Below are 10,339 nucleotides of genomic sequence, written 5' to 3'. Positions count from 1 at the left end.
AAACATACATCAATAGTTTTACATTATGGGCATGGGCTGCCATATTCGTGCAATACATGGTGATATGAGTTTTAGGACACTTTATGCCATCATATTTCTCAAATTTTGGTACTTTGAACTTTGGTAGAATGACTATATTCGGGACTAAGCACAACCCAGCAGCATCAACAGAACCATAAAATCCAATCTCTTCTATAGCCCGTAACCTTTGTTCCAACATACTAATCTTTGTATCTTCCTGAAACTCTATCGCTTTTGCTTTCTCTTTATTTTTCAAGTCATCTAGATCAGGAATCGGTTCTACTACCTTTTTAATAAAGACAAGATTTACATAGCTATGGTAATGTCCTGAATTTGAGGCTGATGGCATTCCAGGATATGTAGGATATGCAAAGTGTTGTGGTGGAACCTCTTGTGTAGATTGGGCTTGAGGTGGACTAAAACTTGAAGGATACAAAGGGTCAGCCACTTCTTGTAATGGGGGAACTTGTTGGCTTATATTTTCTTCTACTACTTTTCCCTTGTTCAGCTTATTGAAAGCATCTAAAATCTTGTTCAACTCATTTTTAATCTTTTCTTATACTTTTTCTAGCTTTTCAAATCTGTGAAAGTTTTTCTGCTCCATTTGTCTGGCTCTAGCTCTTGTGTTGTATCGATAAACAGGGTTCTCGCTAGATGGAGCTATCATTAAACCTTAAGTACCATATCTTAGAATTAGCAAATTTGCATAACTATCTCATGGTTACTTTGTTAAGTGTAATGAGTGAGAATACAATGAATGAGAATGCATGTATGCAAAGAACATTTGCCTTAAAGATGGTATTTAACTAAAAGATTTCATTTATTCCAAAAAACTTTTATTTACATTGAGTTTATCATCCTAGAATTATAACCATAAAATTGTTTGATCTGTTCATACTGGGCCTTGGCTTCTTCGATGAAGTTTAATAGACGCTGCCCATGTTCTCCTACTAGGGTTACCATTTGTTTCAATGCCTCTGTCTCTTCCACCATCTCTCTTATCTTACATACCCCTTTACAAATTTGGATCGTTAGGTGCTCAATGTATTTCTGTCTTTTTAAGTTCTCTCTTTTACCACACCAGACTTAGTATGATAACTCTCTATGCTCCCTAACCAACGCAGCAATATGATCTTCTTATTCATTCAACTTTTGTCTCAGCCTACTTAGATAATTATTCAACATGTTATTCTCTGTCTATACTTGGGTACTTTCTTCTTCCAATTCAGTATATTCTTGTTTCAGTCTTACATTCTTTTCAGTCAACTCAACAATAATTATCTCTTTGGCCTTTTCTCTCACATATAATCTCTTATGTTCTTGGTGTAGCTCTATTAGGTCTTCAACAGTCGTATCACGTCTTTCTAACAATCTTACAAACTTTAGCTTCATGTCTTTCAGCTCTATTTTTCCACTGGTCTTTTTCTTCTTGAAGCTTCTGGATTTTTTGTTTTAACTTACCTTTTTTAGACTCAAATTTTTTTATCGCAAGCTCTAATTCTGATTATGTTTCTTCAAGCTTTCCTCTTGTTGGTGGTTGAAAGCTTTCATAAGTGAATACCATTTCTTGTTTTCGTTTTGCTTTCCAAACCAAATACCCTAGAGTGACTTTATCAGTAAACGATTTAGGACTCACTCTACGGGGATTTTTCTATGCTTTAATCATCTCATTCATCCTCTGAAATGCTTTTGGCTCACTGTAAAAGAAATCTAACTGATGAAGACCATGCGTCATAGGAATGAACTGTTCTGCACCAAATCGCTTTCTCACTAGGAGTGGTGCATAATTTGTCACTCCCTATAAACCTAAAAGTGGAACCACTGTATTATCTCCACATTGATACAACATAGGCTCATGATTCATCCACGGAGCCAACCATCTTACTTCGGCATTGGTCAATTTTTATAGAAAAGTTATCCATTCCTTTTTAGATTTTCGTTCTGACCACCCGCATTCATAGAATTCCTTGATCAGAGCTTGATTACGGACATAAAGCTTCGAGAAAGCACATTTTCTCCATTCGAAATGGTTTTTCATCCATAAGTACAATAATTGTATGCAGCCTATAAAATGCCCTCCATTCTGACTACAGTAACTCAAAGATCTGGTAGTCTCTGCTAATATTATCATTGAAAGATTACAGCCGTTGATCATACTCTAAAAGAAGTCAATCACCGCTATCTCAATATAACCCAAAACTTTTAAAAAAATTACTATTTCATATATAGCTAAGGCAAATACATCTAACCCTCGTTCTTCATTGGCATGTTGCAATAGACACTCATGAAAGAACTTTTATGGTAGGCAAACCTGTTCTTGTTTCTTCTTTGCATAAGAATCCATAACTTCTTTGTTTGTCCTTATGAGTTGAGCCAAACCCTTACGAAATCTTGACTTGTGTTTTTTGACATATATCTTATTGGGAGCCTTGAGGTGCAAACCCAATAAAATCAAATATTCTTCGATAGTTGGTGTCATATCAACTTCATTGAAGATGAAACACTTGTATGCAAGATCCCAAAATTATGCTGCAGCTTTGATTAGTTAATCATCGACAACTACTGCTAAAAAGTGTGTTATATATCGGTGTCTCTAGCAAAACTGCTCTTGTCTTGACGGATTCATCTTCTTCCATATATCAACCAAATTCTCTAGATTATTTTGTTTGAAGAGGATAGATATTTTTTGAGACAAGGTAGAATTATATCCGATTAGTAAACAATCCTCCATCTTTGGTTAAATCTTTTCTGACTTGACCTTTACTTCGTTGGGTGACTCATAAGATGCTAATACAGATGAATAACAAACCGGTCGTTCTGTGGAGTCCATGAAAAATTTTTGTTGAAGATCGTCTTTTAAGCAAATGTTCTTTATGCAACTTTATGATATAAGCATGAACCAAGGCAAAAGAATGAGAGAAAAGGTTAATATGCCCAGAAAAAAGAAATAAATAAATAACTAAGTAAATTAAAACATCACACAGAATAAAAGGAATGAATCTTATGCTTTTGGTCAATTCTAAAAGGGAAGAGTGATAGCTCTATCTATAAGTTAGGCACTTTTAAGGTTCACTATATGTGGTTTAAGGTTAAAGTCTAAAGGTTCCTAAATTGCTCCTTACATCATTGTCCATCACAGACTAGTAAGGCACCCTAATTTTCACCCATTACAAGCTACAAGCGAAAAATGTTCAATTTGAGTGGGAGTATTTCGCCAACCACTACGGAGGCATTAAACCTCACGAAAGCAATAGGTACTTTACTCCCTCCTAGAGGGACGGAGCTCGGGTATAGAGCTCATGTTATACATATGCATATGAATGACATAATTAATAAAGTAAATAAACATGAATGAATAAAAGAAATCTATACAAAAGGTTCAATTTTATTGGGCTTTTGGATAACATAAATTTATTTACTGGCCTGACTCTCAGAGGTCCTCAACGGAGTCACCAAGCTGTCATAATGTCTAGATCCGAGGATCTATTGCTAGACATTGACTTGAAGGAGTTGCCACCAATTTTTTTTTATCTAGGTGCAATTACCACCTAAGGAATCTATCCTTTTAGGGAACACCTAAGTTTAAGGGTCTTTAAAAGAATAGGTTCGGGTCTGTTGACCAGAACAGGGTTTGGAAGTACGGTTACGTGTGAGGAAGGTTATAGCACCCTCACGACGCTCATCGAAAGATGGTACCAGCTTAATTTTGTGTTATCCAATAAGCCTTAAAATTTTATCAAGTAATTAATTATTGAAAATTATTCTCAATTGACTCTAATACTTTTAGCAAAAAATTGAGAAAATTCCCTCACCTCAAGAGTATGCAAGGAAACTACTATTTCACTTGTAGAGGCTCCATCGTCGAATTATTTAACATTAAAGAAAATCCAAGAAAAAAAAAAGGAAAAAGAAAAAAAAACATGATTGCTTTAAATATAAATCCTTTCCTTTTCAAAAATTCATCGCTTTTGTTACAAGAAAAATTTATACTTTTAACTTTTTTCCAAAATATTTTTTAGAAACTTATTTTTAAGAAAAATTGATACTTTCAAGTTTTCCTCAAAAATATTTTTTAGAAAGCTTATTTTCAAGGAAAATTGATACTTTTAACTTTTTTTCAAAAATATTTTTTTTGAAAAACTTATTTTCAAGGAAAATTGATACTTTCAACTTTTCCTCAAAAATATTTTTTTTGAAAGCTTATTTTCAAGGAAACTTGATACTTTCAACTTTTCCTCAAAATTTTTTTTAGAAATCTTATTTTCAAAGAAAATTGATACTTTCAACTTTTCCTTAAAAAAAATTTTTTTTGAAAAACTTTAAAGAAAATAAAATAAAATAAATAAAATAAAAATTGAAAATAAAAATAAAGAAAAATAAAATAAAAAGTATTAAACAATTATAATCTAATCAATAAATAATAATAATAATAAATAAATGAAATGAAAAGAAAAAAAAACTTGAGAACGGCTCGGCTTACCGGTTCAGCTCGGCTCGACTTGAGAAAGAAAGGACGGCTCGAAGACGAGGCTCAAGTGTAGGCAACTCGGCTTGGCTTCACACTCAGGTCACACGCTGGTCGCACGAGGGTTAGTGCTTGGGTCGGGTTGGATCTTGGCAAAACGCGCGGATCCTGTGGGTTTACTAACGCAAAAACGACGTCGTTTTGGGGATGGTATATAAGGCTGAAGGTCAGTTTTTTTCAGAATTCCCTTCTACTCTTCTCTCTCTTCCCTTCTTTTCCTCTCCCCTCTCTCTAAATAGATGAAGAACTCTCATTGAATCTTGTCGGATTCTGAAAATTTTCATCAAAATCTGGGTTTTTCTTCTCAAGCTCACCGGAAAGTTGATCAATTTTTGGAAATAGTCATCAGAAACTGGGTAGCTGGCTGAAAAATTCAAATTTGACCAAAAAATTCAACCAGAATTTGAAAATTTTCCAAAAATTTCCAGAAAAAAATTCGCCAAAATTTTTAAAAAATCCTGAAATTGCCTCTGACCCTTTTGGATGCCTTTTTCTTTCTCTTTTCACTCTCTCTCAGTCAGTGTCTATGTTTTTGTGTTCTGGTCCTTTGATTCATGGATCTATTTATAGGGATTGATCAGAAGAGTTTCTGATCAATCCCAACTCCTCTTTGGATTGGGATTCAATCGTTGAATCCAATATGGACTCTGATTGAATCCCAAATTCACTGTAGGATTCCCAAATTTCCATCCCAATCTCAGTCGAATAAAAAGAAAAAGAAAATCAAATCAAATAAAAAATGTTAATAGATAATTAAAAGAAAATAATTAAATAAATAAAAATATTAATAGATAAATAATAATAATAATAGATAAATAATAATATATAAATAGATAAATAATAATAAATACATATATATACTAACAGATAAATAATAAAAATAAATAAATAAATATTAATAAATAGTAATAATAAATAAATAAATAATAAATACATAAGATACAAAGAAAAAAGAAAAAAATATAAAATACAAAATAAAAAATAAAAATAAAAATGGGTCTACCTATTTGGACCAAGCCCAATTGATCCGAGCCTGGACTAAATTAAGTGTCTACATTATCAATTTACTACTAAATTATCAATGATTACTATTATAGTTTTATGTATTTAGTATTATGTTATCATTAATTTACTACTTAATTTTTAATTATTTATTATAAAATTATCACCAATTTACCATTAAATTATCAATGATTTACTACCAAATTATTATTGATTAATTTTAAATTATAAATGATTTACTATTAAGTTATCACTAATTACCTATTATATTATTAATGATTTACTATTAAATTATAGTATTTACTTTTAAATTTTCAATGGTTAACTACTAAATTATCAATTATTTACTTTTAATTTATAATTGATTTACTACTAATTTATTTATGATTTACTACTATAAATTAATTACTATTAAACTGAAATTGATTTACTATTAAGTTATCATTGATTTATTACTAACTTGTCAATAATTAACTACTAAATTATCATTTATTTTTTATTAAGTTATCCTTGATTTAGTACTATATTGTTATGCATTTACAACTATATTATAATTAATTTACTATTAAGGTATTATGCATTTATTATTGTATTATTACTCATTTACTAAAAGGTTATCAATTATTGACTACTAAATTATCATTAATCTACTATTAAGTTATCATTAATTTACTGCTAAGTTATCGATAATTATTATTAAGTTATATTTAATACAATTAAATTTTCAATGATTAATTACTAAGCTAATAATTATTTATTACTATATTATCACTAATTTGTGTATATCCAAAAAGAAAGTAATCACAATATATGTTAGAAAATGTAATTTGTAAAAGAAAGAAAGAAAGAAGAAAATGTTCAAATATAAATAACTTAAAAAATATGAGTAAATGTTCTTAATTTACTATCAATGATTTAGTAAGTAATAATAAGTTAAAATAATAAATTTTTATTCTAATGCAAATATTAAAACTAAATTAAATAAATATATACAAATATGTATATATATATATATTAAGTCAATATTTTTAAAATATTCTTTAAATGTTCTAGTTTGTGGTAAAGTAGTACACATTAAGATAAGTTTTATTGATGATTTCATTGAATTATTAGTGTATGTGTTTTCAAAACTGCTAGTGAAATACAATTGCATAAAAAATATTAAAATATTTGAAATATTCTGTCACTAATGGAAGTAATAAATTTTGCCCTATGTTTCTATCTTTAAATATATAATTTTATGCAAAAATTTTGTTATATATATGATAAAAATAATGAAAACAAATTTACTAAATAAAATTTATAAAAATTAAATAGAAAATAATTTTAAAATATTCAATTCACAATAATTACCTACACATTCTTCATAAAAAAATTTCTTCTAATAAACAAAAAATAGCATATTTTTAATTATTACTTCATTCTTATTACCATAATTTAAAATAACTTTTTAATATTTTGATATTAATGAACTTCTCTATTTGGAAAGACTAAGAAATATTATAAAAGGTCATAATAATATAAATAATATTTAACTCTATATTGTCTTCCTAAATAAGTATGAATTACGATATCTCTTTCAAATGTATGAATTGTTTTCCTCGATCCATATAGCTAGAACTCGATTAACAAATAAGCAATTATAATCTCTTTGATTTGGATTAATATTTTTGCAATACGAATTTCAAATCCTCAAAAGAAGATATATTTTTAATCTCTATAAGACTTGAACATAAAATATATTTTCTAGAATTATTATTAGTATCTCCATCATTTTGGCACTTAAATTTTTATTATATTGTACTCTCATTCTATTTTGAAATTTATTATCGATGTCATAAAACTATAGTTAAAAGAACATGAATTAATCAATTCAAACTTCAAATAATTCAAAATTCAAATTGGGTATAAAATTTTTTACTTATTTTAAATTTTAATTTAATTAAAAATAATATAATATACATAGTTATAGAAATGAACTAATTAAACTCAATTTCAATTGATTTTAATAACTTAATAGTTATTTAAAACCCAAAAATAATTGAACTTTACTACAATCTCAATTGATATAGTAACCCAATAAAAATTCAATATTTCTTATTCATCTTTTGTAACAATTTAAAAGTTATTTATTTAAGTTTTTTTTTTCATTCATCTTCAATGTCTTATTTTTATTGTTTATGTGGTTGAATTGGTTAAAGTATGCACAGCTGCACAAATGAATAATTGAGTACTCTATGAATAAAAGTATATAACGAAACTTGACTCAACCCAATTGGTCATTGATTTTATATCTAAAATCTAACTTGAAAGTATGAAAAGTCAAAATTTAAAATAATTGAGGTACTAGATACACAATTAAATAAATATTTATCCAATGAATTTTATTAATAAATGCACTTATATCATTTTTATATTTAGTTAAAATTCAATTTATAATAGTATTTTAAAGTTAAATGTCATGTGATAATTAATTTGATTAATTTCAATTCTTTTGAACAAATATTATCTAATATGACAACTTTAAAACTTTTGATATCACAGTGAATATTCTTCAATTAACATAAAGGAGAAAATAAAGGAGTATGCAATGTCTTTCTAAGTAAAAGAGTTTCACATTAATTCTAAAGAAATTTGAAAACAATACACTTGTGTATTTTTCATTGAAACATTATATAGCGCTAACTTTCTTTATCATATGGAAAAAATAGAGTTATGCATAACCAATCATTCTTTCATTTCATTTTTCTACTTAGAAAATTTTTGGATTGGTGTTTCCGTTAATTAAATGTAATTATATGTTATATCAATTAGAAGCTTAATTTTTCTTTTATTTAAAAAATTTTATTTTGCATACATTTTTATTATATAAAAATATTAAAATACATAATTTTTAAAATTAACAACATAAATACAAACTTATTACATAATACTTATACAATTTATAATGATTTCATTTTTAGTATTAACAGCATAAGTTTTTGTGAATAAATGAAACTTTAGCATAAATACATTCAAAAGCTAATTCCAATGAATTTTGTCAAAATAATTCACCAAAAATAATTACTTTTACTTCACTTGATAATTTTTTTACTTAAAATAATTCACGTTAGATCATTCAATCACTTGGATGATAAAAAAAAAAAAAAGCTAGTAATTTAATATAATTAAAAAAGATTAAGTAATCTTGAAATATCAGTCTTGAGATATAAATTAATCATATATATGCATATTAAGATAAAAGTTGAGAAAAAATTAAATTAATTATTATTTTGATTAAGATGAATAATTCTTATGAGAATTTGACGAAACCCAATCCTAAGCTACTTTTAATTCATCACCTCCATAATCATCTAATTTTGTAGGTAGAAAGTTCAATAAAAAAGTTCAATGAATCACATATTGCTAATGATTGGTGGAGGGGCAAAATTTATTTGCATTTAATTTAATATTAGTTTTCTTCTTGGGAATAACAATTACAAATTTCTAAAGAAAAAAAAAGAAAAATTAACTCTAGAAGTCAAACTAAATTGTAAGAATGATATGTTAAAAAATTATTTTAAAAGATTAAAAAGATTTAATTATACTATCAGTGATCAAATAATCAATTCATAAAACATATAAATAATAAAATCATTAACACACATATATAATTAATATATTAAAACAAAAAATTGAAAGGCAAAATATATATATTTATATACTGAAATAACTTAATTATGATTATCTTTAATGAATTTATTTATCAACATAAACTACCTATAGAATTATTTTGACAACAAGTAAATAAGCAAAATCCATATAATTGTTTTATTCCTATGCATATTAAATTTTAATCTCATTCTATTTGTATCTTTATTTAATGAGAAAAATTATTAATTATATTTATAAAAAAAGAGTCAAATAATTTAAAAAAATCATTTAAATTAAATTTTATAAAAAAATTACTAATGATATTGTTATCAATCACTTTTAATATTTTTAGAATTAAATCATCTATATAATTATTGTTAGTCAATCATTTTTAACACTTTTTTAGTTTACTAATAAAAAGAGTTTATAATAAAAAAATACATTTAAATTAAAATTTATGAAAACATTTACTAAAGATATTTTAGCTAATCACTTTTAACACTTTTTAAATTAAAATTTTAAGTAGTTTAATTTCACATAAACTCCATTTTTAATTTCAGTTGATTTAAACTAAAATAAATTAATAAAAACTATATATTTAAAGATAAATTTGTTAATTTAAAATTTTATAAAAATATTTAGATCAATCATTATTAATACTTTTGAAATTAATATTTTTATATATAAATAATATAATCAACCAAAATCTATCCGCAAAAGAAGTCACAATCATACCCAGTTCATGGAAGAAGAAAAGAACGAAAAAAAATTAGTCATATCTTCCAATCACCTAGAAAATGTCCTGCATCCAAAGGTTATAAGACAAAAGCTTCCTATAAAATGTCACCTCACTTGCATGTTAGAGAATTTCAAAAGAATTTAATCACTTTGATTTTATTTTAAAATTATTTTAATTTAATTAGATATAAAAAATGATGATTTATTGGTGAATTCTGATTGACTGGATCTTGATCTACGTAACTTTGGTAAATCTTCAATTAAAATTTTTAACCAATTAAATATTTAATTTAATTGATTAAAAAATTTTCACCAAATTTAGACACGTGCATGCATCTTACGAATTTATTGTAGCGTTCAGATTCTATTATAATTTGTACAATATGTATCCGAAATATCAATGCTCTGCTACTGCTATCA

The sequence above is a fragment of the Durio zibethinus genome, chromosome 5 (assembly GCF_047325235.1).
Source record: "Durio zibethinus cultivar Kanyao isolate XHJ-2024 chromosome 5, ASM4732523v1, whole genome shotgun sequence".
In the NCBI taxonomy this organism is placed as follows: Eukaryota; Viridiplantae; Streptophyta; class Magnoliopsida; order Malvales; family Malvaceae; genus Durio; species Durio zibethinus.
Note: the sequence above shows the minus strand (reverse complement) of the source record.